The 25333-nt window shown below is 36.2% G+C and overlaps 1 protein-coding gene across 4 annotated transcripts in view; it reads left to right on the top strand.

The window, feature by feature from the left end:
* DCC (DCC netrin 1 receptor) overlaps positions 1-25333 on the top strand; it is a 1139939-nt gene that overhangs the window by 703957 nt on the left and 410649 nt on the right. The gene's annotated exons all lie outside the window — the stretch shown is intronic.

Raw genomic sequence — 25333 nt, 5'->3', positions numbered from 1 at the left:
CCATTATGCATGGTCCGCTTGTAAAATCCACATTGTTTTCCCTATCTTTCAAAGTCATTTGGAAATTATTTAATTATTTAGTTTATCAAGGTGTGTATTTATGTTTTGATGGCATATTCTTTCTAGAAAACTAGGTATGTATCTCCATCCAATGAGATAGTCATGAACAGTATGTGCCTCTGGTTGTCAAGATAATAACCACTAAATTACTATCTTATTCCCTCTTGTGGCCTGCTTTCTTCTAATATTTCAGGTAAATATAGAATACACACACACACATATATGTATATATATATGGAATATAGAATATAGTATCTCTATATTCTATATATAGAATACTTCTCTGTGTGTGTGTGTATATATATATATATACACACACTTCTCTCTCTCTCGATATATATGTGTATATTTATATATATTCTTCTCTCTCTCTCGATATATATATATGTATAATATATATATATTTCTCTCTCTCGATATATATATATATATATATATATATTTATATATATACACACACACACACACAATATATGGTATATATATATATATATATATATATATATAGTATATATATATATCTGCCATATATGTGTGTGTGTGTGTGTATATATATAAATATACACACCATATATGGTGCATATATATATGGTCTTGAATCAGTGGAAATAGTAGAAATAATCACTTGACCATTTTTCTATTTTTTTATAAATAGATTTTGATGAAATGTCTTTTGTCTATGATTTGTAAAGGTTTTTTTTTTAATTTTATTTTGTCCTATAGTCTTTTGGAAGTTTAATATGGTGGTGCATTCAAAACTACCATAACTCTATGATAAGACATATTTCTTATCCCCCAAACAACAAAAATTCTGTCAGGAAAAAAGAAAAGAAAAGAAAAAGAAAAACAAACCGGTCAGCTGCTCTGAAATGTTCTATCACTAAAGAAAGTCGAAAGTATTCATTTGTTTAAAAAGCAGAAATGGAAAATTTGTTTATATAGATCCAAATACTTTAAAATATTAATATCTTCTATGGAAGTTTTTATACCACCTGTTGATTATGTTGCTTTCAACTCTTCAAGACCAATTTCCTCCCTCTTGACATGACTCACCACTCTTGTCTCACTCTTTCCCTGCAGTAAGTTTAATAGAAAGTAACTCAAACGTATGAGACAAAGGCTTTCGTTGGCCTCTATCATTTAAAATATGTCTTGGAAGGCCTTATATTTTGTGCATCCCTAACCAATCATCTGAAGGCTCTTGGACTCTCATAATAATGCTCGATGATGACTTTCCCTTTCTTCCTTGATTGAAACCAAAAAACCAACCGTATAGCAACAGTCCCAGATGAGTAAAGGAACTAAAGGAATTATCTAGGAATTAAAAGGGACAATTAACTCTCATTCAAGATTGCCGATTTCACTGACGGACTATTTATTTTCCCTCCATTTAATGTGCTTTAAGTGTTAGTGTAACATTATTTGTGTGACAAAGTACATTCTCTTATGCTGAAATAGTAAGGGAGAAGTAGGAGAAAAGAAACATCTAAAATCAGTCTCTAATGTGAGCCAGGCTTTAAGAACTGTGCACCATCTCATTAGTAATGACAGTATGGCCACATTTATGCTAGTAATGGGTGCTATCACAAGTCACAGAATAAGAGAATTCTAATTAAACTTGATTTTCAGCTATGGCCATAAAGCTGAGGAAAATGCTGGACAAGCAATCCTATATTTCTAAAAAGAGGCGTGAAATAGTTTGTCCTAAAACTTGTTGACACTGACCAAACACACCCAGTGACCATTCCCTACAATTGCCCATAGGAATGGAGGATTCTCTGAAGTTCCAGAATTCATAGGATTAGAGATAATCAGGGCACTTTCCCTTCCACACAAGTCAAGTTGTGGAGACACCAAGAAAACCTCTTGAACAGGTTGTGTGTGCGTGCGTGCGCAAGTGTGTGTATGTGTCTATCTTTTACTAGGAATTGCTTGTAAAAGTGAGAAATGGGAAAATTACACAAGCTAGAAGCTGGAAATTGTCTGGAACTGTCCACAAGAATGCTGGGAAAGAGAAAGGGAAAGGCGACTGTGGGGAGAAGCTCTATTTCCAGCTTGGGAACGAACAAAGATGTGAGTTGCACTTGAAGATAGCAGGGCTGGAGTCATTTTGAAAAGATTATGCCTGAGAGGTCCTGCCTGCTGAGGCTACCCAAACCAGAAGAGAGACACCACCTGAGAGGGAGCTGATTTGGGGAGCTGGTACATTGGCCAGCTAGACCATGCAAAGAGTCCAGTGAGGGCATTCCTAAGGGAAGGGTGGCAGTCTCTCAAGAACCCACAGAGCTGCCTCACAAAAAAGAGGCTCGTGGATGCCTTCCTCTTTTGATAGCAAATCCATCCTCTCCTGGATGTCTGACCCTGGAGACAGGGGGAGACATAGAGGAGGAAAAAATAATAGATCTAAATGGAGGAGAAAACAATAGATCTAAGAGACTGTAAAAACCACTGACAGTCCCACTAGCTCTTCCTCACTTTTGGTCTCAGGTCTACTCTGATAAGTGGGAAGAAACTTTAAATTGAACATTAGATTGGTGTTTTGATTTAGATCTTACTGTCTTACTGTGTGTGTGTGTGTGTGTGTGTGTGTGTGTGTGTGTGTGTGTGTGTGGTTATTGTTTGTTGTTTTTATTACCTGAAGATAAGGCTTTTAAGATATTGTAAGCTGACCCCAGGACCAGAAGAATGGCCCAAATTGCTATCAGGGATAGGAAATAGATCTGACAAAGTGTGTATGAAAGTGGACCACAGACTAAAATGAAACTGTTTCCTCTTAATATTCTAGCAGTTCAGCTCATTCGATAAACCAGTTATAAGCCTCCAGCTTAACTTATCCCAGCAAGCTCTGATTTCAACAGATAGCCATTTATTACCAGCATCTTGTATTCCATCCGAGCCCTGATTCGTTTAGGTCTAAGTTACCACGTAGAGCAAGCCTCCCCTAGGCAGGTGAGTCGTTTCCCTCCTCAGTGGGACGAGCCTCTGTGAATCTGGATAATTCATTCTTCCATGTAGATGGTAAAGTATTGTCAGTAGATTCTGCACTCTTGGTCAGTGTTTAATGTATTTGGCAACAGATTAGAACAGAAAGTAAAAGAAAATGAAGATAAAAATCTGAAAGCATGGCAGGACACTGTTGTGACTGCTGTACACACACACACACACACACACACACACACACACACACCCTTATAAATGATGGACTGCTTTTTCCCAGCTATTCAGTCGGGTCTTCATATAATGCTTCTCCAACTCCTTGGAGATGCAGTGTAGTCCACATGCACAGATGGTGGAGAGGCCAGCTATAAATATAAATTCAGCAATGAGGCTGACCACGGTGGGAAGAACATAGCCCTCTCTGTTTAAGTTTCAACAATAAATGGCTACCATATATTTTGAGGCACATTTTGGGCTCATATGGCCAGCTGTTCAGCTTTGGTCTGTCCACAAGCTTGCGACTGAGAGTTACTCTTGGCAGCCATAACAATCTGCTTCTCACTGAAGCACACACAATGGCCTATTCCAGCCAGTGTCCATTGTTAATAGATATTTACATAAGCCTAATGAAGTTTCCACATAGTCTTTTATATACAGTTAGCTATTCCCACTCTAGCAATTAGTGACTTAGGAAATAGAGTAAACATAATCTACTAAATTAAACTGAGTTAATGACTTGTTTTGCTCTCCAGAAAATAAATTTGGGAGAAATATTGAGATGTGTGTACTCTAACAGGTGAAATATATACACAGGTCAAGAGGATCAAAGGCATTAAAAAAAAAAGTCATCTTACTATAGGAAGTCCTATCAATAACAGTATATATGTAATACTGTAATGCCATATACACAGTGCTAGACTGCTGCCTCCCTGCCTCCCCCTCTCTCTCACATGCACACTCACATAATGTATGAAAGCACAGAAAATGTTCTGCTTTCTTAAGATTTTACACATGTATCAGAAAGATTTAGCCATATTATGTAAGTGGTGGTGAATGGAAATTAAAATACTTTTGCTGATTTATATTATTTGTATTCTTTATCTCTTATAATAGCTAAGGAAAAGTTTTATTGTTGTTTGTTTTAATTTATTTGCTTACTTATGTGGCGGGGGGCGGGGCACATTGGTTAAGAAGCTGCCTTTCCAAATGGAGGAGGCCAACTATAGCTCCAAGGCCACCAGTCAGTGAACACACCAGCCAGAAAGTATCAAGAATCAATGTGTTAGGTGTCACAAGAACAAGGTTTCAGTAGCCAGATTTGCAAACCTGTAAGCAGTTAAATTAGGATCCAGTTGGCATAGCTGATGTTGATGAATTACTTACCCTCAAGTTATCCAGTAAATTGGAGTGTGGGCAGGTAGTAATTAAATTAATAAAACTATTTGATAGCTGGGTGGGAAAGTTAGCAATTTTCTTTTGCTGAGGGGATGCAGGATAGAGAACAAGGCTGGAAAGATAAGATAGATATAAGGTATCCATTATCTCTAAGCTGATTATACTTCTTCCAGCTGCTGGTTGGCATTCATTTTCCTGGCAGTGGTCTGCAGTGAAGGACATTGAAAATACATAACTGTTGTCCAGGAGAGTTGAGGGCCAGGGAATAAATGCAGTGATGACTGAGCCATATGCAGTCTGGAATATTTTTAATTTAATGGCAGAAATGGGTAAAGATAGAATGAAGTTGCCATGGGAAGAAGTAATATATTCTTCATATTCTAATGTGCACACACAAAAAAAGCTACATGGCCAAAATGAATGTATGTCATTATAAACATTCCCTGAGCATAGGTTTGTTTAGGAAAGGCACCATATCATGTCTTCCATGTAATATGGAAGTATTACATAAAGTAATATGGACTATGTGTCCATGTTAATATTGAATGTTTTCTAGTGCTGGTTTTGTTTATTTTTTTTTTTCTGCCAACACTTATAACAAAATAGAATTCCCTCCCTGTAGGAGGCAAAATATATTGGTTAAGCATTTAGGAAAATGTGTGCTTTTATCAATTCCCTGTCCTTTCTTGGAAAAGTCTACTGATACAAATAACATTGAATTTTCAAAAATTTATTAAGGCAGTATATCATATAGCATAAAATTAGCAGAAGTATTTAAGTCTGGTCATAATCACTAAGGCATAAAATCAGAAGCTTTGTTTTATTTTGTTTTGTTTTGTTTGGATCTGTTTTTGTGACTTATTCCCTATTGATGTGAAAAGAATACCTTGAAATCCAAACAGACAAGAGGAATATCTGGATGCTCATCCATATAATTGTATATTAACTGCAACTAATTATAGTGTTTCTTACTAAATATTGACTCTTTCATAGTAAATTCAGTAGTATTATATGAAGCAATGAATAATTTTACAATTACTCTTAACACTTCAAAATCTGTTAGAATTTGTGAGTGTAATAGCACTTAAGCAACTATGTAAAACAATGTAACCAAAGCTAATAGGAAATACTTCTCAGTCTCATATCAGTCACTGGTGGTCAATTAAATTAAATTTTTGTCTCTTATATGACAAGGGTTACCATGACTTAAATGCTCAGTTTTATTTAGTGTGGGATCAAATTGTTCCTGGAATTCTGTAGATAATTTAGATGGGCCAATTCCATGTACTAGACTAACATATTTGTGGATCCAAGCTAGAAACTAAGTCATTAGACAGTTTCCTCCTACAAAGTGAGATGCTCATTAAAACATTCTCTTTATTTTTCCATCATTGAGTCTGAACAAATAAAAGTTAACTTAACGTTTTTGGAACATATTACCAATGTTGTGATATTATAAGCTCATAAGTTTTCCATGAGCATTTTCCCTTATAAACCTTGGTAATTAACTGTAGCTAATAGGATACACAACCAGAATTTTCAAGGTAGCTTCCAGTGTCAGCGTATATGGCCATGAATGTGTTCAATCTGCTGAAATGTTATTTTTGCTTGCCAAGGTAGAGATAAAATAAGAGATGGTTGTCCGTGCTATTTTATTTTCTACCTCAAAGTACCCTTTTCTTAGAGCATTGACACTCAAACTAATACTTTCCTGAGGGGTTTAGTGATGGCCTAAGATTGGCATAAAGCAATCATTTAATCTTTTATCATATAGCATTCATATAGTAGATGAGATATGTCTACATTTCATCCCCACATCCTTTTCTAGTTTACCTATAGAGATTTAAAACCTGATGGAATATAGAATATATGTATGGACAGAATCACAGACAATGTTGCCTAACCTTTCGGAGTCTTTATCTTCTCAGCTATAAAATGCAGTAGATAATCATCTCAAAAATTTATTACAATAAAGGTATGTAAAAGAGGTTTGTAGGCTCTAAATTGCTACCCAAATGTTAGTCTTCTGTTAGTTTGTTTGTTCTCAAGAAAAATAGCAGGCATTTAATAGGGTGGGTACAATGACAGCTTTCTTCTGGCACGTTCTTCATCCTCCAAGAAAAGAATTAATAAACAAATATTTCAACAACAACATCCATTTGAGTTTAGGTTTTTAGCGCAGTGGACAAGGTTAAGGGGAAAGGTTTGTTTCAAAATGACTGCTAGTGGAAAGGTTTGCTGCAAGGTTTGCAGTATCAGTTTAATGACTTCTGATTCCAGTTTTATGTTGGCAGAGGTTTCTCAGCAAATAAAGGCTTGTCATTCACCTTGTCCTTGGTTCAGCATGTGCTTCAAGTAGGAAGCTAGCTCAGTGCTAATCAGGAGGATATGGCTGTATGGCAGACTTTGAAATTAGAAATGAGTCCTGCAGTAATGTGAAGTATCCTGATACCAGTGATAACTGTAAATCCACACAATATGGAAGACTTGATAGATTCATAAATATTGATCATATCATACATTTGTGGTAAACACACCAAAAAGTGGTATTCTAGATCTTTTTTTTTTTCTTACCTCTATAGGGAGGAAGTAGATAAGAATCTTGATTTTTATGGGGAATTCAAATGATCATGTGCTTGTTATACTTCTGTATTTTACAGGTAAATCACCCCTGGATAACAGGAGTATGTGTACACACACATGCAAATATGTATGGTTTTTCTTTCTTATATATTATTATTAGAAAATGTTAACTTACCAATGTGATAGTTAGTAGGAGGTATATAGAATTGAATAGTTAAAATTATATAGGTATAATTTTTAATTATTAGGTGATAATATCAATATTGATAGAACTATAATGAAATGGCATTCATATACACAGGTTGAAGGAATGCATTACAATTACAATACAGTCAGAACAAAGACTTCAAATGATCCCTGTAGAAGCTTTGAAACTGGGAAATCTCCTCAGGCTGTCCTCTCATTTCTATCCCCAGAAATGGGTGTGCCCTTGAGTGGTGTTCTTTTTAGCTAAAGGCTATCACCTGAGATGGCTTCAGTAGGGAGCCATCAGGCACTACCACTCCCTCCAGCAGGAGGAATGAGTGTTGCAGTCCTGAGAGAGCTGGATGGTGTACCACTCTATCTACTGCGGTCCTCCCCTTGCGCCACTCAGATCTGTTTCCTTCATGTAATAAAATCTTGGAAATAACTATTTCAGAATATGAATTGCTCTCTTTCCCTGGAGAAAACAGGAAGTTTAGAGGTGTGAATTAAATCCCCCTCTGGTGCAACTGCAACTGGTCTCAGGGCTACAACTGGTATTCATTGTTTCCCTCCTCCTACCCATTAGGTATTCCTCTCATCCCCAGCTCTCATCTCTGCTGGTCCATGTGGCTCATCATGTGGGAAGACTCAAACTCCTATCCCTTCACAGGGTCATAGAAACTGTACTAGTCCACTTACCGTCAAAGTTGGGGGAAAGACTACCAAGAGACACCTCCAGTAGATCACCTGAGTGCCAATAATTCTTCCCTGTTTCCCTCCTCCTCCTGATGATCTGGGTAATAATTCTTGCCTTGCATACTGGCATTTTGGCATAAGAAGCCTGAAAGGACCAGGCAGCAATGATCCCTCAAGTTCAATGATGTCTGCTCTGAGATTAGGACTTTTAAGTCCATAGAGTCTAGAATTGCAGGAATAAGAAACACACATATTCCAACTGGGTGACTGGGAGTAATGGTAAGTAAGCAGGATCATACCTACTTCAATCTCTTGTGTCCATGTACTCTACTGTTGAGGACATGGAAACATACTGGTCATCGGTTTAGAGAATACACTGCACCCTAGAGGAAGGTACCCCATCTTAGAATATCATCTCTTATTTCTTTCCTCAATTGCTCCTCCAAAAGGCTGTACTTTTGTCATAAGTCAAGTCAGCAGCTTCTCAGTGGTTGGTATTTGAGAGGATCAGGAGATTCTATGCTCATATGTTCATCCCACACTTCTTTTGCTATTAAATGAGTTCTTTGATCTTTTGCAGTGATATGTAGAATCCCATGTTGATGGCTCAGATACTTGGTCAGCTCTCAGATAGTGCTGCAGGCTGAAGCCCTGAGAACGAGAACAGGAAAGGAAGAACATGTGTATACTCCAGTCAAGATGAATTTCTGCCCCTTCCAGAGCAGAAGGAGTTCAATATAAACAATATGTCACCGATAGGCTAGTTGGTTTCATCAAAGAATGGTGTTTTATTGAGTGCTCAGCATTTGTCTTGTTTGCTTGTATATTTCATACATGGCAGTAGCAGCAATAGCAGCTTTGTTGAGTTTGAGCCCATGCTATTGGGCAATGTGTAGACTCCATCATGACCACTATAGCCTCTTCATTCACATATTTTTGTGCCACCACCAGAGCCTGGCTGATGCCACCTGGCTGAACTGTTCCATCTATTTGATTGTTTAGTGCCTCTTTTTTGGAGGATACAATCTGGTGTTTAGATTCAAGAATCTCTGCACCTGGTGTTCACTCTCATAGGCCCACCCACATCCCTCTTTTCCAAACCTCCTTGACCCTGAACTTTCACTCTCTCTCCAGAACTATAGTCAATCAGCCAAACCATCTGACTTTGCTCATAGTCCATATGTATATTCTTACTTTGCTCCATTTTTCTTTTCACATAAGGTAGATGGCCTGGTGTACTCAACATTCTGTCTTCCGGGGAATGTTCTCTCACTGCCTTCTTTCAGGGTTATATCTGACTGAGGCTGTGGTATAATAGTCATCTATTTTGAATACACCTACATATCCACATACCAAGCTGACAAAGCTTGGTCTTTTTCCTCCTCAGTCACTTGGCCATAAGTGTGAGTTGAGGGGAAGATACCTATATAACAGTGGAAATATGGTTGTTGGGGTTAGCTGCTCTTATGCCCTCTGGTCATGTTTGTGCCTTATATCAGTTGTTTAATCTTTAATCTTGCTACAAGTTGATGATGGTGCCAACTGACCTTTTGACTTGATGCATTTCTGAAAACCCAATTTATGATGAGCAATTATAGGCACTTCTTTCTTAGTGTTTTCTTAGTGTTTCTTTGCTTCTTCCTCAGTACTTAGACGTATGAAATACAATAATCTGTCCCTATTTATAGGACTTGTCTTGCCATGTTCCAAACCATGTGCCCCTAAAAACTTCACTGATGTTATGGGCCACTGTACCTTTATAGGATTTGTCTGCCACCGCTGAAGGATATGTGTTTTACCAAAACCCTCCATATGTTTGCCATTTCACACTCAACTTGTCTGATTAACATGATTGTATTAATGCAATTGACAAATGAAATATGCTACAAAACATCTGCATGGTCCAGGTCCCACTGGACTATTTTATGACAGAACATGGGAGAGTTAACATAGCCCTGGGACATGACTGAAAATGAATGATGACTTCTTATTCCTAGTAAATGAGAAAAAAATGTTCTGATTGTAAAAGAACACATCACTATGGCTAAATATATTGTACTAGAGGTTGTGTTAATCTGCTCACACAGAGGTATAGGATCTGGCATAGCAGATAGAATAGGAACCACTACTTACGTAGCTGTCTACTGTCATTCTCTAGGTTTGCTCTGGTTTTTGTAGGGATCAGATTGAATTATCATTCCTTAGGGCTCTAAGAGTAACACTAACCTCTGCCATTCTTCCAGGATATGCTACAGTGATAAGTGGAATATTACTGTATAGTGGAATAAATTTATGTAATATATAAATGGTGTAATAAAGTATAAAAAAGTAGAATATAATTATTTTTATACAATATGGGTATGAACCTTTAAAATAAGTTTAAATCTAAATCATCTCCATATCTATATTTATAATTTCAGAAAACTATATTATTTTTATTTTAGAAATCAAAATACATGGGTGCAAAGAAAGCATCAAACAACAAGCAATATATACTAAAGTATGCCAAGAGTTTTAGAAATGTGAGTGTGATTTTGTCTGTGACTTCACCCCCCAAATAAACTACTTGGAGTATTCTCTGCCTCTCAGAACACCAAAAAGGTCCCTAGTAGACAAGGCTTTTGTATTTTGTTATTTTAAATTTAATGAGAAACTTAGAAACATAAGAAAATAAATACCATTTTAATTATGGAGAAGAATATGCCAATAGGGCTCTGGTCAGCCCTGCTTAGAGTAAGATTTATATAAATACAGAAGAAAAAGGGAAATACAGAAGAGAATGGCGTTTTCAAAAACCTACTTGTGTCAGGTTTTGTGTGCTAAGCACTTCATAAGCATCATTCCATTTTCTTCTATGATAATCTGGTCCAGAATATATTACTCTTCTCATTCCACAGACTAGAAGATTATGCGTCAGAGAGGTCAGATAGCATGGTAATTTGAACAGCTCTAAAGGGGTGGGGCTGGATTTGAAAAACACTGTTAAATCTTTATTAGTGGGCACCATGTTGAGTCAGGGCTTTATAATACCATACTAATTGATTCTTCTCAAGAATCCTATGAAGGAAATACAGTTCTTTTCCTTTTACTTTGTGGGTGAGAAACATCCTGCTCAAGGAAGGTAGCTAATTTATCAAGGCCACTCAGCTAGCACAGTTTGACTTTCACACCTGCTGTCTCAGCCACTTTGCCCATAATGTGACTTTCCCCCCCAACACTCAGTCTACCACATGGAGCCTGGACAGGGAAATGGAGGATTGTTAATATTTATTTGAGTTTAGTCAGACTAGTTTGTGAATTACTAATAAAGGAGAGGAGCTTGAAATTAATTAAAATTCCTGAGATTCTGCCACACAAATGATATCTGCCCAAATTCCCCGTGTGCTAAAAGTCATTGCTAAGGGTGGGCCAGTTGTAGAATGTGTCTTGAGTCTTAAAGGTAAATATTACATAACTCCTGTTACCCAGGAATCTGTAGTTTAACCAAAAATAAAAATTTAGCACGACTAACCTTAATTATTAAATGTAATTAGTGCAGCGTGACCTATAATGGTATATTGATTATTTAACATTTACCAAATACTCAGAATACCAAAGGCTTACAAAACTGAAAGGAGCATTAGGGATGGTAGATATCCTTAAAAGAGAGCTTCATTCTTTGCATATTAAGGCAAATTCCTTAAATTCTAATACAGCTAGTGCTTCATCTACTATGTTTGTGTCTAAACCCTATTTGAGGAGGATAGTGGTATCACTTGTCATGCAGACTGACAAGGTTTCTGTTGTTTAGAAAAGTGACTTCACTTGTTTTATTTTGTTCCCCGCTTTAAGAGAGAAGTTCCAGGTTCCAAAAGTTTTTTTTGTTTGTTTGTTTTTTTGTTTTTTTTTATCTTTAAAGGAGGGAGGGGAACAGTTTGCTTTCACATAAATATCTACTCATAGGTCTTTAACCTATAATGTAGTTCCATTGAAAACCAAAAAATTAGTTAATAAGCCTAAATGACTAGTATGTGCTATGTATAGCCGTCTTTGTTATTTTGTATTGACAAATATCCACCAAGATCCCTAGATAACCTTAACTTTCCCTGACAATATTGACAAAACATATTTCTTTTATTTGGATTATGTCTGAGTGTGATATATTGTAGAATGTAAGAAAATTCACTTGAAATAAAAAAACAATCCATCCTCATAGTAAAGCATGTATTGCAAACCAAGAAAAATCAAGTAGAAAAGCCATCTTTCCATATTTCCTGATACTTTTCAGTTCTAGTTTCTATTTAAATGAAGAGCTACTTGATAATCAGGTAAAATATTCTTTAGTTCTGAAAGATGTCAACTAAGTTTATGTACATGAAAATGTACAAAAGCAGAATAGACTATTTTGAATGGAGAAGAACGATTCTCTAAGTGATCTTTTCCTAACGGCATAGCAGTTACTTGGAAGAAGAAAGAAATGAAAATACCATGTAGCTTATTTTGTATTTTACTCTTGCCTTGTCTTCTTGTTTTCATAAATAGAAAGAAGCAAGAGATAACAGAATTGGTCGTCCATACATAAGCCTTTGGATCTCATGAATGCCATGTCTGATTTCTGACATACAGACCACCTGCTTTCTTTTTGTACACAGGCCTTACTTCTCATTATTTAACATGAGCCTTTGAGCCCAATTCTGATCAGACATTTTAGGTCTTTAACACACTTGCCTAGAAAGGATAACATGACCCTCGGGGAACTTCCAACTGAGTGAAGTGGTAAATACATTTTGCTTTTTATATCAAGAACAATAACAACAGCAATAAAACCTCATACCAAGTATGTAATTTCTTGCACATAAAATGTTATCCTAGAAGTTATTCCTATTCTGAATGCAGATGCTAAGTAAAATTGTTCAAGCTTCTAGTCTAATAGAGAAGTTGGAAGCAGAACAAATCATTACCATGAGTCCCTAGAGTATGTAAATACACGATGTAGGGGTAACACAATGGAGAGCTTAAGCAACTCTTTCTATGGGAATCAGAGAAACTCATTGCTGAGGATGTGACATCTGAGCTGAGATGGACTTTGAAGTAGAAATACGATTTTGCCAAGCTGTCAAGAAGGGCAAAGAAACGGCTGATAGAAGAAATGTTACACCTAAAGCCTAGAGAAATAGCATAGAAGCAGAAGTATATTTTCAGTGAAGTATGTGTAGCTTAGTGAAACTGGAGAGATATGCAGGATGGATCACAGAGTATCTTTTTTGAATATGCAAAGAAAATTGGGCTTTTTGTCTAGGCTGTGTGGGATATTGATGGCTAGAATGTAAAGGATGCTATTGGTGTTTTCAAAAGAGAACTCTGGAAGTAGTGAGGATGATTGCTATATTGGCAGTGGTGGAAACGGACTGGAAATAGCAAAACTAATAGGGAAAGTATATCAGTGTGAAGCTGGGCAAGACAGAACAAGGTCACCTACCACAACAATACAGAAAGAGTGAGCAGATATATTAGATCTTCAATACGTGGAGATGATCTACTAATATATAAAGAATGTTTAAGAACCTGGGATGATTCCTAGATTCTTAATTTAACTGAATAAATGGCAAAGCCATTACTTCCAAAGGTGGAACATCACAAAGAGTGACCTAAGTGTTTTTTGACAGAAAGAGTCTAGATTCTGAGTTCCGTGAGAGCCCCTGTCTTGATCATCTCTGCATTTCAAGCACCTGGTAAAGGGCAGACACTCAATTACTGATTACTAGTTAATTGATAATGCTGAGTAGCACAAACTATTATAGATTAGAAGATGAAGCAAAAAAGGTAAATATTTTTATTTATTTTATTTATTTTTAATTTTTTTTTAACGTTTATTTATTTTTGAGACAGAGAGAGACAGAGCATGAATGTGGGAGGGTCAGAGAGAGAGAGAGGGAGACACAGAATCTGAAACAGGCTCCAGGCTCTGCACTGTCAGCACAGAGCCCGACGCGGGGCTTGAACTCACGGACGTGAGATCATGACCTGGGCCAAAGTCGGACGCTTAACCGACTGAGCCACCCAGGCGCCCCAAAAAAAGGTAAATATTTTTAAAATCTCAAAGCAATATAATTGAAATAGACACAGTTAATAGTCTGACTGGAAAACAATATTCTGTCATGTAAATTCGAAAGACTGGAGCAGAAGAAAATAATAAATGCAGATATTTTGTAATATCCCCAGAAGGAAATAGTTGTGGTGTGAACTGAGTGGCCACTCTGCTCCTAGAGAGAAAGAGAAATTCAAAGAATAATATGGAAGAGGAAATGGTTAGCAGTTTGCATTTGAATTGAAAAGGAGCCTTTGATGCTGACCTGAAATCCTGTAAGTTATTGGCATTGCTGATGGTAATGAAAAGCTTAAGGGAGCGTTGACGGGGCCTTATTATGTATCCTAAGTTCTTTGATAGAATATAAGTGAATCATTCTCCCACTGATGAGATGACTCCTCCTTGCTGAATGTATTTTACCCAGCTTTGAAGAAGGGACTCATCCTGCTGCCATGTTGGAAGAATGAGTTAAAGGGTTATGCATGAACATAAGATAATCATTGAGTACTGTCACTGCCAGGACTGGAACATATTGATTTGATTAGCCCTTAACTATCAGAAGAGCAAAAGTGATCACTTCTTTTTACTCTCTCTCTCTTCTTTGTCTCTCCTCTGTCTGTGGCAGACACAGATTAGAACCAAGAAATAAATTAGAAATAAAAGGACTAACTTGAGCTCTCTGCCATCTGGAAATAAAATCCATTTAATTTACCCTGACTATCCTTGTTATAGTATTAAATATAGACTAAGTAGTTTAATATGGATTTATGTAATGAGTTCACAAATTGATTTTGCGGTATGTATTTGCTCTAGGAAATAAACATCTGCTTACTATGGCTTGAAAGGCATACCTGTGTGTGGACTCACTTTGATATGATGAATATGGATTTTCTTAAAAAAATAAGAAATCTACTCCATGATCATTTTGTCATCCCCTTCTTTTTAAAATGCAGAGTCAAAACCAAAACAAAACTGATTTAGAAGCTTCAGTTATCTCCTAGGGGAAGCAGTCTCTCTATTGGGTGCTGATGCTAATGTCTTATCTCTGAGTGACAGGATTAAAAAAAAAAAAAAGACTTTGACCCTGTGTTTGTGAAGCTTCCACTTCATCTTTTCCCTTGTTCAAGAAAGTCATATCCACCTTATTTAAATATTAATTATTTAACCTGAACTGTATGCAACGAATTTGTAAAATAAAATCCTTGCAAGTTTGAAGATGAATCCAGAGAGGTGCCTCTCTGAGCCAGGCCCCCACCTTCCCTACCTCTGGTGGCCAAATTTGATGTAATTGTAATTGGTGATGGGACATGTCAGCCAACTATTCTCAGAATGGCTACTAAGATTTGTAATTATAATGTTCTTTATTCCTATTTAAATTCAACAGTATCTTCGCATTACTATTCTTTCTCTTGAAACATGGAAATTTGGGTGTGGGGGTTGGGGGTCATTAAGAGACAGGATTTTGCTTCCTTGAAATCTACACTTTTTCTGTCTGCCCCAGCTCTCTAAGGCACCATAGACAGGGGAGGCCTTCTATCAAGAATGGTAATTTACAATCTAAGAGTACTTAATCTAAAATCTGTCCTTGTCAAAGGAGAACACATTGGTCCCCATGCAGCAGTAATGGGAATTTTATTTCAGCATAAGATTCAATGTAGGCTTTCAGTTGTATTTTTTAAACTACCCATCCTTATCAATTTATGCAATGTACAGGCCTTGTGGGTCTTTAACCTCATACTACTTTTAAAATAGAAAACACTGAATGTAGTAAATAGTCTAATCCACATTGAAAATGTATAAACTAACCTTGTAAACTGGCTGTAAACAAAACAACAACTACAAAATGTTATATAGTTTTGACTGAATCTAGCTTTATTATTAACCATTTCTTCTGGTGATTAAAATATAATTCTCCAAAGAGACCTTCTGCAACAGACTTGACTCTCACTGTAACCACTTTATATTCTAAAATTCGTTTCCTTAATTTCCACTTTCATATACATTAGAGTTTTGCCTACCAAGGCTGTTCAAAAAAATTGTAGTTGAGGAATAGAATATTTTAAAACTTGTATCAGGTAGCCAAGAATTAAAATAAATACATAAAATCTGTATAACCATTTTTTTTCTAACAAATCACTAAACAACATGCTAAAATAAACTCAGTATCAATGAATTTTTTAATGTTTATTTTTGAGAGAGAGAGAGAGAGATAGAGCACGAGCAGGGAAGGGGCAGAGAGAGGGAGACACAGAATCTGAAGCAGGCTCCAAGCTCTGAGCTGTCAGCCCAGAGCCCAATGCAAGGCTGGAACCCACAAACCACGAGATCATGACTTGAACTGAAGTCGGATCCTCAACAGACATAGCCACCCAGGCATCCCTAATGACATTTTAAATTAGTTATAATGGTATTTTGCTTTAACTCTATGTATCAACCCTTGTTTTTTTTAGAAACCTTTGACAGTGTCATAGTTTCCATGTGGTGTATACAAAATGGTTTGTTTTGCTTCAGCAAACACGTATCCTAATTTTATTGCTGCTGGTTTTCTGGCCTAGGATTAGTTAACTAGCAATATCTGGCTTATGAGTCCTGCCTCACTGGGTTTCCATTCTCTCATTCCTTATTTATCATATTTAAACCTGCTTCTGTGGATCCCTAAATTCTACACCTAACTGATTTCTACATCTTTGTACCCCTGCAACACTGACTCATTCCTTGCTTCATAACAGATTTTACTAGGGAACATTTAATTCTGAAATCGTTTTCGCCTTTTCTTTTTCCTCTACTAACTTACCCAAGCCATCATGGACCAACAAAACGAAATAAACCCATCATTATCACATCATCATCACCATCATCATCATCATCTCCTCCTCCTCCTCCTCCTCCTCCTTCTCCTCCTCCTCCTCCACATCATCATCATCATCACAACATTTATTTTTCTCTTCTGTGTTTTAACACAGTGTTCTCTCCCAAAACTCAGTTCCTCTGTTTTCCAATTATCCCAAATGGGAGTGACACTTAGTAGGCTGGAGATGGCATATTGATGACTGTGGATGAAATATACATGGATATAAATTCCATACATTCTTACTCTAAGAGAGGGCATATATCCAAGTTGCCTTGGAAATGACTTGATTTCTTTTTTTTTTTTTTTTTTTTTTTTTAAATTTTAGTGTTTTATTTTTGAGACAGAGAGAGAGACAGAGCGTGAGCAGGGGAGGGGCAGAGAGAGAGCGAGACACAGAATCTGAAGCAGGCTCCAGGCTCTGAGCTGTCAGCACAGAGCCTGATGCGGGGCTCGAACTCACAAACCGTGAGATCATGACCTGAGCCAAAGTCAGAGGCTTAACCAACTGAGCCACCCAGGCGCCCCGGAAATGACTTGATTTCTGATACGTGAGACCCTCGAGGCCTGAAGCGTAGCACAGGTATACGTTAGATGGTTAACAACATGGATGAGCACTGATGATATTAAAAGTGAATACTGCATGTTGGGCCAGTTTCTCCTACAGTTTATGATGCTGTCAAGAGTACTAAAACTGGAGGAATATATAAGACTCCTTTTTGTTGACTATTTGTTAGAATCATCCAGGGAACGTTTTGTGTTCTAACAAATACTACTGACTCAAATGTGTTATCCATAAATACCAAGATTCCTTGCACACTAGTTGTTAGAATGACTGCATTTTAACTTCCTTTGCTATTCACAATAAATTTAAAGACATAAAGATACCAAGAGTTTATGATAATATGCCATTATTTAGAGAGAATCATGTGGAAAATCTAGTTTTTGTTTGTTTATTTGTTTGTTTGTTTTTACACCTATGTGTAAAGACTTCATGAAAATTTTGGAGTATTCATGTCAGTAGTCCAATTCACCTACAATGTTTCCAGGTATTTAAGGCTTTGGGGGAAAAAAATGAATGGCTGTAGTGATAGCAGCAGAAATCCTTTTTCTGTGGCACAGACATCTGAATATCAAAGGGTAAACATGGATGTGGTGGATATCAATGCCTCAGTTTAGTCAAGCTAAAGCAGAATTTCTCAGGGTTGCCTCCCTGAATGGTTCTAAGTTAGTGTAGTGTAGGCCCAAAGATAAATTTTGTATAAGATTTGGCAAGCAGACACAAAGACATAGCCACACTTCTTTACGTTTTTGGGGTTGTTGCAGGGCACATGTTGCTGCTTGTCTCTTGGCTCACCTGTTGGTACAAGGCAGCAGTCTTACCTTCTTTGTGCCTTACCTTCAGCTTCGGCTTCTCCAACTCTTGGGCTAGGTGCGTGTTTAGGTATGAGATAGAGATGGTGAAGGATTGATATGGATTCTAGTCTGTCCTCATGAGTTCCATCTAAGCTTAGCAGATTTTGTCTTATCCTTGCTTTCTCTGGTTCACATCCATCTTCCCTTCTCAACTTCCTGCCCTGATAACTTCAAGCTCAAGGACCAGACTCAGAAATAACAGCCTTACATACACTGTGTAACCAGCCCTTAAAACTGTGTATTATTTAATCAAGCAATAGAACCCCCCCCCCCTCCCACCCTTTGACTGTAATACTCTTATCAAAATGTGATTGCTACAGTGGAGAAATGGTAGAAGCAATAAGTGCCCAAGAAATTTGGGAAATGGGTAAAAGCCTACCGAAGAGAGAGATGCTTGGATGGTTTTGCTAAGATATACTCTAATAATATTTACTCTTTTTTCCTTTAAAAATTGTTTCAAAACTATCCTTATTTACTCGAATCATAAGCTTCAAAATTCAAGTGTGAATATACAAAGATCCCAGAAAGAAAGGAATAGCATGCTTAATTCAAGAAAGGTTTAATAAAAGAACTACTAACAAAGGTGTATGAACATATAGAGAAAATAAACTTATTTAAAATCACCTTATTTGGGGGCACCTGGGTGGCTCAGTCAGTTGAGCATCTGACTTTTGATTTTGGCTCAGGTCACGATCCCAGAGTCCTGGGATTGAGCCCCACGTTGGTCTCTGTGCTGAGGCTGGAGCCTGCTTAGGATTCTCTCTCTCCCTCTTCCCCTCTCCCCCACTCATGCTTGCTATAAATAAGTAAGTAAGTAAATAAATAAATAAATAAATAAATAAAATAACAAAATTAAAATAAAATAAAATAAATAATAAAATAACTGGTTCCACAGTGTCAAGTTCTCATTACAATTTGTTAACTTAAGTAAGTTCCCCAAATCACCTAGTCACCTTCTTAAGTTTCTTTCTTAAAGACCCTGCAAGATATGGTTATCAGGATTTACCTGGATTATTTAAACCCTACCTACTCAGCACAATCAAATTCTGGTGTCAGGAGTAGAGAAGCCATTAAAACGTTCCTCTTAGAACATTCTGTGCAACCTGGCTGCCTTCTACATTTCTTTTCAATGAAACAGAAATATGAAGCTAACTTTTTAGAAAGTAAAACAATCACCACATCTCCCTCTAAAACCATGTTGCTCTCTTTGCTGGTTCTTAAGCTCAGATAAGTACAAAGTGATTCACTTTCAGATGTTTGCCGAAATGGTTCTCCTCTAAAAAATTATCTTTCTGGACTCGATGATGAAAGAACAAACAGAATCAGCCATTCAAGCAGGATAAAGTAAGCACTTTATTTTTTGCACCAAATCCGTTATCTATGCCTCCTTAGCTTCTGATAGCATGTTTTCTTACATCACTTCTACCTAGTACCTCTTAACAATGATGCTATTATCATTTCCAGCAATCGTTTTCTCTTCCTTCGCATTGTATTTGAATTGGTTTTCTTAAGAACAAAGTTAACAATTATATAGCTCTCATTTTGAATATTAAATAAGATTGGCCAGCAATGAACATGAATCTAACACTTGAAAAGTTTATGATGCTTGACAATATGAATATACTCTAAGAAGAACTGTATCCAGTCATATGTCCTTTATAATAAATATGGCCAGACTTTCCTCATAATAATATGACCAACATAATCATTAGTTTTATAAAGCAATGCAATGCTCGTATTTTTATCATTTTTTTTTTAATAATTCTTTTTCCTTTCATGCCTCTGCTCTTCTTTATTTTATTGTCTCTGGAAAAGGGGAGAAGAAAATGTGTGAGATATGAAAGGATATGAAAACATGAAAAATACCATTCTTGGTACCATCCCCTTCTTCACTAAACTCAAGCCTTTTTACAGCTGGGGCTGCACACAGCTTTCATGGCGCAGGGCACTTGGGGCTTTGTTAGTCTCTTTATCCATGAAACAAAAATTTTTTAAGAGTTTTATTTTATAACTGTGTTCACCTAAAGACTACTATAATTTAGGCTGGGTTATATTCCCTGCTGATTAAAAAAATAATGAATAAAGCATCTTATTGGTCCCTAAAAGTCCCATGGACCCTCAATACTGTACCCACTGGAGCCAATAGATATGTCAGCCCTGTTATAGCAACACAATGGTTACACTTTTAGCAAATTCGGCCTACCTTTTTAAGTGCTCTGAAGTCTGGATACATGACAGTTAATCAATTGTTTCATTAGCCCAATTTTCATCTTGTTCAATAAATCATTTTATCTTAAAATCATTTTTATGTTATAGGTATATTCTGTAAGGTTGTGCCAATTAATTTTTTAATCAATGGAATCGTTCTTTTTCATTAATCTCTGTATTACCACAAAGGAATTAAATTTTTATTTCCTATCAATTCCCAATTCAAATAGCATCTATCATTTAAGCTTTGAGAATTTTGACTTCTAATTTCTTATCTCTCCTACTGTTGACATATGATTTTGTACTAGAGCTCCTGTTCTGTCACATGTACTCATGTTTGTGAAAGGTGTTAAAGTTTAGAAAATCTTTTACTAATGAAAATGGTTATTCCTAACTTATATGTGATGTCACCTGTTATACTAACATATCTGTTTTTTTCTTAAATAAATATAAGAAAATATTTTTAATATTCTTAATATTACTCTTTAGAGGCAAATAATTATTTACATTATTTAAGGAGCAAATAGATCTCTAAATACCAGTTCACGAGGGTAGTGCATGCTTCTTGCTGTCTGATAATTAAAACTGTCTTTTCAATCTGCCAGAATTTTGTTCAATACTAAGTGCTATGCAGACAAATATTCCAGAAATGATGTTTTGAGGGGTGTTTAAGGAATGTGCAGTGGTTTTTGATGCTAAGACTATCCTAACCAGTTCAACCAAGTTACTAATATTAATAGTTTTTCATAGCTTTTCTAGAATGTCTTACAGTTTAGGAAAATTTGGGTGGTAAACACTGGTGGCATGCTTCCCCGTTAACTTACAGCCTTGTTTAGTTGACCAGATGTGCCCTGGCGTCATCCTGTCCACAGCGCCTATGGACAGCTGCATCTTAATAGAATGTCAGGAGTTGGTGCAGAATTCCGGCATCATTTTCACATCCTGAAGCAGTAATTCATTCCTCAGGGTGTCAGTCTCAGCAGGAGTTGAGCCCCAAGTACCTACAGCATGTGAATATAAGAGAGCTGGGCTATCTTAGTGGGTGCGTGCTAAGTTGGAAACTGTAAATCAAAGACTTCCGATAAGTTTGATGCCCCGTGTACTTAGAACTTGTATAGCCATTATAAATGCAAGCAGCTTCAGTTAGCTATTCATCTCTAAAATACTTGGAGTGATGTTATGCAAGGGAATAACATAAAAAATTATGTCATTTATATATTACATAAATTATAAAATTATGTATTTACTTTGGCCCTTTCACAAAACAACAAAAGCCACACCCAAACCAAACTAAAACAGAAACCTCTTTCCTTTTTAATAGTCTTTAAAATTCGGTGAATTCTAAATACCACTGATTAACAAAACTCTATTGGACTGAAATTTTCACTGAGTTCTCATTTTAGACTTTGAGGTCATTAAGAACTCTGAACTATCTCTATCATGAAAATTTTGAAAATTCTAAGAGATTTAATACAATAGTAGATTGCTATAGAATAACCCTTTTTGTTATTCATAGATTCATTATTCTGGTGATCAAAGTGATTTCTTAGACTTCAAAATTTGGAGAAGATGTTAGTGTTAATCTTAAGTAGAATACATTTAAAAGGGTTTTTAAGAATTATTTTTCATTAGAATACCTAGTGATTTTTTTTTAAGTTTAATGTGCCCAGGAACTTGCATTGTTAATAAGTAACCCAGGTGACTCTTCAAATCAAACAAGTTTTGGAGTCAATGCTTTAAGCGAGTGAATTCCATAAATATTGTATTCTGTCTCTTAATTTCTGCTTTACTTCTGATTCCCTTCCTTCTCAGAGATGTAAATGGATAATAAATTATTAGAGGAATTAACAATTAGCCCATGAGTAGAAAATTGACATTTTTAACCAAGCACACCCTCATACACTTATATCCTTAACAATGTTTTCTTAAAACTCATAAATCTATTGTAATATCAATTTTTCACTGTATTGCAAGAATCTATTTTAGGAATAAAAATTTCCTAGATAGATATTTTGACAGAGTAAGAAAGAAATTGAATCTGTAACTAGTCTGTGAATATGTTGGAATTCATGAAACTCACGATCTAACATGTATGAAACTATCTTAGACGTGGCATTAACTGATAGCATTTGGAGGGATTATATTTCAAATACTTATTTTACTTACAATTATCAGTCTACCTATCTATCTCTCTTTGAGGTAAGAGTCCTTAATTTTCTTCCATATACCCATGCCAGTACTCGTCACAGAATCTGATATGTCATAGACCCTGGAACACTTGTTGAGGAAATGGATTACTACTCATTTATATATAAATAAATGTGCATACACAATCTAGTGTTTTTAATGCCAGCAACTGAATCACATAAATAGATTCAAAGATACATTATTTCTCTAATATGAACAGCTCCATTACTGGTAAATGTATGTACTATGGCATTACTATATTACTGTTATATTGCTATTATTGTCATTGTGAACATTAACATGAAAATAACGTGCTTACACAGGGCTTTAATATTGATAACAAAACATTGTGAAGAACCATTACAGTTATATCACACATCTTATCACTCAAAGTAAGAGCTAGATATACAGCATCTGTCAACAAATATCAAAAGATTGTCAGCCCTGGCAAATAATCGTCAGAAGACTGACTGAGGGTTTTCTTAGCTCAATGTATTTGAGCTCATGACATATTTTGAACCCTGACCTCAGAGAAGGAAGGTTTCGGCACGTTAACAGGATAGATCAGCCAAATCCCATCTGTCTGATCTTATTAGGATATCCTCAGGATTTAGGTTCTGACCTTCTATAATTATTGACACCTATTTAATTTATCTTTTCATCCGTAGCCAAGCCTAGTACAGCTGCTATGGCACATGTAAATACATCACTGTTGCCAGCACAGGCTGATTGGCATTCATGCTTGAGTGTCTTTTTTATTTTCTCCTTGGCTGCTGGGAGTAGCCTAAGCAGCGCAGAAACTAAAGAGCTTCATCTATTAGGCATGACAGATTTGTATTCAGCGGTAAACGCCTGACCTTGCACTACTGCCTCATCCATTCCCATCATCCTCTCGCCAGATGAAAGAGTCTGCTGAACTCCTGCTTCCTGGCTGTTTCCGTGGCAACGATAACTGAGTCAATCTGAGAGAATAACTAATAGAATACCCTGGTAGTGGGATTAAGTGCTAAAATAAAAAAATAAATAAATTTTAAAAACCACATCACCCTCAGAATTATAAATGAGGAATGCGTAAAACTGAGATTAAAAAAAAATATCCATCAGCGAAATTATGATTTTATTATTAACCTGTTTCACTTTGTGGTAATACAGATTTTCCCCAAGGTATTCTAGCCTGAGAACAGAGTATTTAAGCTTTTAGTATCCATTTGAGTTATATGATGAAAACAGGTTACTTTTGAAATAAAACTTGTATTGTTTTAGATGTAGAATGAGGGGGTGGAAGATGTGTACAGACAAGTGTCTTGATTGGAGGACTGTGCGATGGAATATGTACTATCTCTTTTTCTCCTTTTTCTGAAGGCAATATGCCTTTTTAAGGTATTAAGCCTGAAAGATAATAAACCTGCAAGTTTCATTTTCCTTTAGGATTCTGTCACTTTTAGCCCCAATTCTTGCTATCTGAAAGATTCATCAGCATTCTTGCTTTGTATTACTTTTTTGACAACACATCACAAGATTGTCAAAAGTCTAAGAATCTCTGTGGAATTCTTAAATTTGCAGTGACACTCATAGCATCAGCTGAAAACTAAACTCCTAAATTGGTGAAACTTTGACGGAATTTTATCAAACAATTCCCAGTGACTTTATGTCTTAATAAGAATGAATGCAACTAAGAGATCCATTATAGAGAGACCCAGCAGAGATTGTAGGATATATGGATAGGATAATTTTCATTCTGGACATCCCCAGTGATTCCATCATTCTTTATTACTTTTGTCTTGGGTGCAGAGAAATTTTAAATGATTTCTAAAAATCCATTTTGCTGTTATTCTAAACTTATCTACTGATATTTAATATTTATTAAGGCTACTTAACATCTAGTTGTACTTAACTAGGTCTGATAAGTCGTAGAGGATAGTAATAATATAATAACACTAATTTAGTTAATCTCCTACTCTAGAACCCTATAGTAAAGCTTAGCATTATTTGTACTATGGTTGTGTAGTGCTGTTACTACAAATTCTGAGAGTGCAGTTAACTTCTATAATATAAGTCATAATTACAGTTGGCAACAGGATTTAACAAAGCTTATTTATCTGTTTTCTTATTAAAATATAGACTCTTCTATTCATGTGTAATTCTCCTGATTAGAATGGACATTTTGCTTTGCAGTCTTTCATGAAGGTTAAATATAAGTATATCCCAATTGTCATTGGTGGTACTCTTTTTAGGAGCTCTGATTACTCACAAAATAAAGTATGAAGGAGATGAACACCCCTGAGTGCCATGTCAAAATGTAGACATGACTGCTAACCCATCTTCAGAAAAACACGGGATTGGATGGTCCATCTTCCCGTGGGTATCCTCTGTCTATCACAGAGGAAACAGCTGTCTTTACTGGTAGAATTGATAAGAGAGAGACTTTCAGATAGTATTTTTCAGTTCTAAGAAAATGGAACAAAACTCTATTAGTTTCCTACTGCTGCTGTAACATTACTACACATGAAGTGGCTTAAGCCAACACAAATGTATTATCTTACAGTTCTAGAGATTAGAAGTCAAAGTCAGTCTAACTAGGCTAAAATCAAGGTGTTGGTGGGAATGATTCCTTCTGGAACCTTAGGGAGAATCAGTTTTGTCTTTTTTCAGCTTGAAGTGGTTGTCAACATTCCTTGGCCCCCTCCTCATGTCAAATTCTTGCTCCTGTTGTCACTGTACTACTCACTTTGTCCCAGACCCTTGTGATT

This window comes from Neofelis nebulosa, chromosome 11, assembly GCF_028018385.1.
Source record: "Neofelis nebulosa isolate mNeoNeb1 chromosome 11, mNeoNeb1.pri, whole genome shotgun sequence".
Lineage (NCBI taxonomy): Eukaryota > Metazoa > Chordata > Mammalia > Carnivora > Felidae > Neofelis > Neofelis nebulosa.
This window is presented reverse-complemented; position numbering and strand designations above follow the sequence as displayed.